The sequence below is a fragment of the Palaemon carinicauda genome, chromosome 1, assembly GCF_036898095.1.
Source record: "Palaemon carinicauda isolate YSFRI2023 chromosome 1, ASM3689809v2, whole genome shotgun sequence".
In the NCBI taxonomy this organism is placed as follows: domain Eukaryota; kingdom Metazoa; phylum Arthropoda; class Malacostraca; order Decapoda; family Palaemonidae; genus Palaemon; species Palaemon carinicauda.
Window position 1 is genome coordinate 210,581,755 of NC_090725.1, and position 5,228 is coordinate 210,586,982.

At 58.0% G+C, this 5,228-nt stretch overlaps 1 non-coding gene across 1 annotated transcript; it reads right to left on the bottom strand.

Moving 5' to 3' along the window:
- Positions 1-1,353: 1,353 nt before the first annotated feature.
- On the bottom strand, positions 1,354-1,472 carry LOC137659039 (5S ribosomal RNA). The gene has a single exon (XR_011047457.1). It is a non-coding gene; the product is annotated as a 5S ribosomal RNA (ribosomal RNA).
- Positions 1,473-5,228: the final 3,756 nt, after the last annotated feature.

A 5,228-nucleotide genomic window follows, 5' to 3' on the forward strand; every position in this document is an offset into this window, starting at 1 on the left:
AGGTCCAGCGGGAAGGAAAAAGTCTATTCCTTTCAGCCTGAAGGCCAGGGAAAGGCTGAGCGATAGGCTTCACTGCCGAGAGTGGAAAAGAGTTTCCTCCCGCCAAAAAGCAATAACTCCGTTATTGCTGGAGAAGAGGCCTCAAAGGAAGAGGTATTTCTCCCACGACACCAACCACAGAAGACTCTCCACTTCGCCTGGTAGACCCTTGCGGATGACTATCGCAGGTGACGCGACCTCCGCTCCGCGACTGTAGCGGGTTGTCTCTTCTTGAGGAGGCGGCGTAGTGTCTCCAGGCGTGAAGCCGAAGCGATGCAACGGCTCATGAAAGATGTTGTAGTGTGGTTGTTTGAGTAGCCTGTGCCGTGGAAGAAGCTCTCCGGGGAGTTCCGTCAGGGGAAGCAGAGGGTCTGGAAACCGTTCTGCGTATAGTCACAGCGGAGCTCTCAGGGCCATCGAAAGGTTGACAGACAACCTGGTCTTGTTGAGACCCATTCTCAACAGACAACAATGGTGGGAAGACGCAGGCGTCGATGTTGTCCCACCGTCACCGGAAAGCATCTTGCCAAAGAGTCTTGGGGTCTGAGACCGGGGGGAAGAACAGCGGAAGCTTGAAGTTCCAGGCTGTCGCGATCAGGTCCCCCAGGCTAGGACTTGCTGGTTACTATAGGCCAAAGACCCCCAGGTACTCTCTATCTGCGAGGCTCTTCTCAGATAGTCGGAGAGAACATTCCTCTGCCTGGAATGAGCGAGCTGATAGTGGTATTGAGAGGACCTCGGATCATCTCAGTATCTCTACTGCAAGATGCGACGGTATGAAAATGCGTCCCCTGCTGGTTGGAATACGCTAGTACCATGAAGTCGTCGCCCACGGAGCGACTCGGCAGGGACTGTAGGATCTGTAGAGGGGCCAGACTACGGCCCCTAATCCTGCCTGAATGATGGGGAGGTACCCTTCAGGTCCTGACCATAGGCCTGAACCGGAACATGCCCCCCCCCCCCCCCTTTTCTTTGACGAGTCCGAGAACAGCATCAAAATGTGGGGAAAGGACGAGAATATCCACTCCCATCAAGAGGTTCCATAGGTCAACCCCCATTGCAGGTCTAAACGTTCCGCTGGTCCCATAGGGGCCAGAAAGTCCGGTTAATCGTTGCTTTGATACCACCGGAACTTGGGCCGCCTCACAGGGAACTTATCCTGAGGCGACCGTTCGGGACTTTAGACAGGTCAATGAGGAAAAGAGACCCAGGAAACGTTCCAAGGTAGGGCTGAAAGCTCTGCTTGACCGAGAACAGGTACTGCGACTCTCCTCAGCCTTGCCACAGTCAAGTGAAGGGAAGGCTCGGAGAAGGAGTCAACAGCATCCGGTGTTCCCAGGCGGTCACCCATCCAAGTACTGACCAGACCCAACGTTGCTTAACTTCGCTGATCGGACGAGAAGCGGTGTTTTCAACGTAGTATGGCCGTTGACTCAATATCATGGCTACTGTAGATACTCCAGATGTTGAGGCAGAAGTAGAGGAGGCTCCTAGCAAATTACCATGATCCCACACTCTTGGTAAAGACCCGGAAGCTTGTCCCGGTGCCGAAGAAGGTCGAACCCGAGCCTTCCGGAGTTGACCAGACCTCCAAAAAGCGAAGGAGGCGGAAGCCTGCTCCTGAGTGGCCATGAGGAAAGCAGGGAGAGTTCTCTGGGGAAAAAAACCTGTGATGCTGCGGCGGGATCGCCACTCCGCATCTTAAGCAGGAACACCTGTAGTCTAGGCTGAATTCCAAGAGCTTCCTGGAAGATGGATGGAATGGAACCTGGAAGTACCCGTCCTCCCGATCCAGGGCCTAAAGACTCCTGCAGCCTCGTTACCAGTCTGATCGACTCTGCTGTTCCACGCTGGATGAAGTTTGTTCGACAAACTTGATCAGAGCTGAGAGGTTGACGACGGAACTCCCGTCTCAGATGCTTTCCCAGAAGAAAGGATCGACTGAAGAAGCCGGGGGGGGGGAGCCGTCGACGACCCTATGGAGGACCTTCTCCTAAGGCATGGATCCTTCTGCCCAACGGGCAAACCTCTTGCCGACCCCATGGCATAGAGGCTCAGTGACACTGGATTCGCTGACAGTGACGGAGAGATGGTAAGAGCGAGGCGCGATATCCTTGGCTGATCACGGAGTCCGTGCAGGAATCGGCATCGGGAAGCTGTTATCCGGACGAGTAACCTTAGGCATCCCCCCAGCGTGAGACCTGCAAGGGGGGTTGCCAATCCTAGAGTTTGTGAACTCTGCCGCTCCCTCTAGGATTATGCCTCCCCGGGAGAGCCTCCCGTGCTACTTGTCCCTGACAGGAGGGGACTGCTATTGTACACCTTGTCTTAGCTGCCGTAGCCGGTCCGATAACTTAGGCTGACGAGGCTGAATGAAGAGGCGTCGGAGGCCTGCAGGGTCTGGAAGAAAGCGCCTTGGAGGAGTGAAAACGGAAGTCGACTTCCTCCGCACAACAGCTGTCCCTGTCTCTGTCCTTGGGCTCAAACAAGCTCTTCCCAAGGATGGAAGAGTGTCTGAGCTTGTCGACATCCACAGATGAGACACCCGAGAGGAAGCCCTCGGTCACTGCGTCTAGATGCTCCAACATCGAGTTTTCCCGCAAGTTCGAAACGCCAAGGTGCTTGAGCCCGAGAGGAGGAAAGTACCCATGATCTTCCTGGAGCTTCCTTGTACAAAACCTCGGGTCGCAACCGAGGAGGGAAAGGACCTGGTAAGCCCCTTCCACGAGATGGAGAAGAGGAAGGGCTAAACCAGTCACCCCTTGCCCGACGGAGAAATCTCGAACGGAAAGCTCCCTGGCAAGACCCTTCCAGGGAATGACGAGGAAGGGCTAACCCAGGTTCTGGAAAGAAGAATGTTGCTCAGACCTCCCTGAAGATTCTTCCTGCTCTTGCATGTGCCATGTTCTGCGTTTACGTGGTGAAGATCGTGTTCTGGAAATACGCTCCAGAAGACTCGCCAGGCTGGCCGTATTGCGAAACCCCGACGGGAACCGCGGTCGCAATCGCCCTGGCGCTCACGCGATGGTATATCAGTGGTTTGCGCGTGGCCGAACGTGGAAGCGCCCGTGTGCGGGCACGCAGGAGCGCAGACGAAAGTGCGCGAGGGAGCGCAGACGAAAGTGCGCGAGGGAGCGCAGACGAAAGTGTGCGAGGGAGCGCAGAAGGAGGGCGAGCGTGGTTGGAAGGGCGAGAGCTGGCGGTCGGAATCCGAAAGTTCACAGGCGAGTGATGACCCGTAGGCAAGCAATGGCTACTGCAGGAATCGAGTCGGCGCTCGCGCGATGGAACACCGTAGGTTCGCGCGATGGAACACCGTCGGTTCGCGCGACGGAACACCGTCGGTTCGCGCGACGGAACACCGTCGGTTCGCGCGACGGAACACCGTCGGTTCGCGCGCGGGCGAACATTGGAGCGCATGTGCGCGGGCACGTGGGCGAGCGCAGGCGGTCGGGAGACCGATGGCGCGTAGGCGGGCGATGGCACGTTGACAAGCGATGGCGCGTCTTGGCGAGCGATGGCCCGTAGGCGAGTGAAGGCGCGATGGCGCGTCGGCAAGTGATGGCGCGTTGGCAAGCGACGCAAGCGATGGTGTGTTGGCAAGTGATGGCGCGTCGGCAAGCGATGGCGCGTTGGCAAGCGACGCAAGCGATGGCGCGTTGGCAAGCGACGCAAGCGATGGCGCGTTGGCAAGCGACAGCGCGTTGGCAAGCGACGGCGCGTTGGCGAGCGGTGGTGCGTTAACAAAACGCTAGCGCGCAGGCGAAGAATCGCGTGGGCGCGTAGGAGATCGCTGACGCGTAAGAGACTAGGGATGGTTAGCGCGCATCGCGCTAAACAGAAGGCGCGCAGGTGCATCAGGAAGGTGAGCGCTAAAGCGAGCTGTCAATCAGGCGATCCTTGACGGTCAGGAAAAACCGTTGGCGCCCATTGGTGCGTGGCAGGAAAGGGCGCGCAGATGTGCGCTGGCGATTGAAGAAAGCTGGCGCACAGAAGGACAGGAGTAAAGGTGAGCGCTGGCGAGCAGGAGGAAGATCTACGGCAAGACTCAGCTACCGGAGATCGTCCACAGCAGGCGAGCGCTAGATCTCCACTGATGGTGTCCAGGGGATCTGTAACGCGTGGAAGATCGATGGCGATCGTTGACGCGCAGGAGATCGCTGACGAGCAGGCGAACGTTGACGCGTCTGTGTTCGCTGGCAAGCAGAAGGGCGACGCGTGGAATCCTGTGCGAACTGTAGCTTAGAAGCACGTGTAGGCGACCGCGAGCGTTGCTGCGCTGGAGCAGGCTGACGAGCCGGATCGCGAGGGCGAGGAGAAGAAGAGTCCTTGTCCAAGACCTGAACCGAAGTTCTAGGTCGCGCGGGCGAACGTGGGCGCACAGGGCGCGAATCAGGAACTGGAAGCGCAGGTGCGCTCTGACGGGCAGGAGATCTAAAGCGCTCAGGAGACCGATGGCGCTCAGGAGACCGATGGCGCGCAGGGCGCACAACAGGAACAGCAGCAGTGGGCGATGATCATCAGGAGAGCGCTGACGAACAGGAGAGCGCTGGCGAACAGGAGAGCGCTGGCGAACAGGAGAGCGCTGGCGAACAGGAGAGCGCTAGCGATCAGGAGAACGCTGACGAGCAGGAGAGCGCCTGTGCGCTAACACTGCAGAAGGACGTGCAGGGGAACCCTGACACGCAAGGGAAAACCCCCCCGTGGGAGGCAACCCTTTGCCTCGAAGGGATCGTTGCCCGTCGGATGACGAGGTCAGACTGCTGTCCAGCTGCACCAGGGGCGGAAGGTCAGGAAGGCGTTGGAGATCGATCCCCGGAGAGATCTAAGGAGGTAGGAGCTGCAGGCTGCATACGGAGAAGATTCAAAAAGGCGCCTCTTAGCACTCTTATAGGGAGACGGGAGGCCCTTACGACGTAGCGGACGGTGAGCCTTACGGCGAAGGCGGCCAACAGCAACAACAGCAGAAGAGTCCTCCGAAGAGAAGTCTCTATGAGTACACTCCCTCGCGAACAAAAGAGAAACACTTCTTAGAAGAGACGGGTCAGCCAGTGACCTAAAAAGAGCAATCCTCCGAAGAGGGGCTCCTGCAGTTGCTCAGCCCCTTGACCGTAACTGCAGGTGCGACCGCTCAGCACCAAGAGCATAGTCGCACGAAATAAAGGCAAGAGGAGAACCCCCAAAAGGGA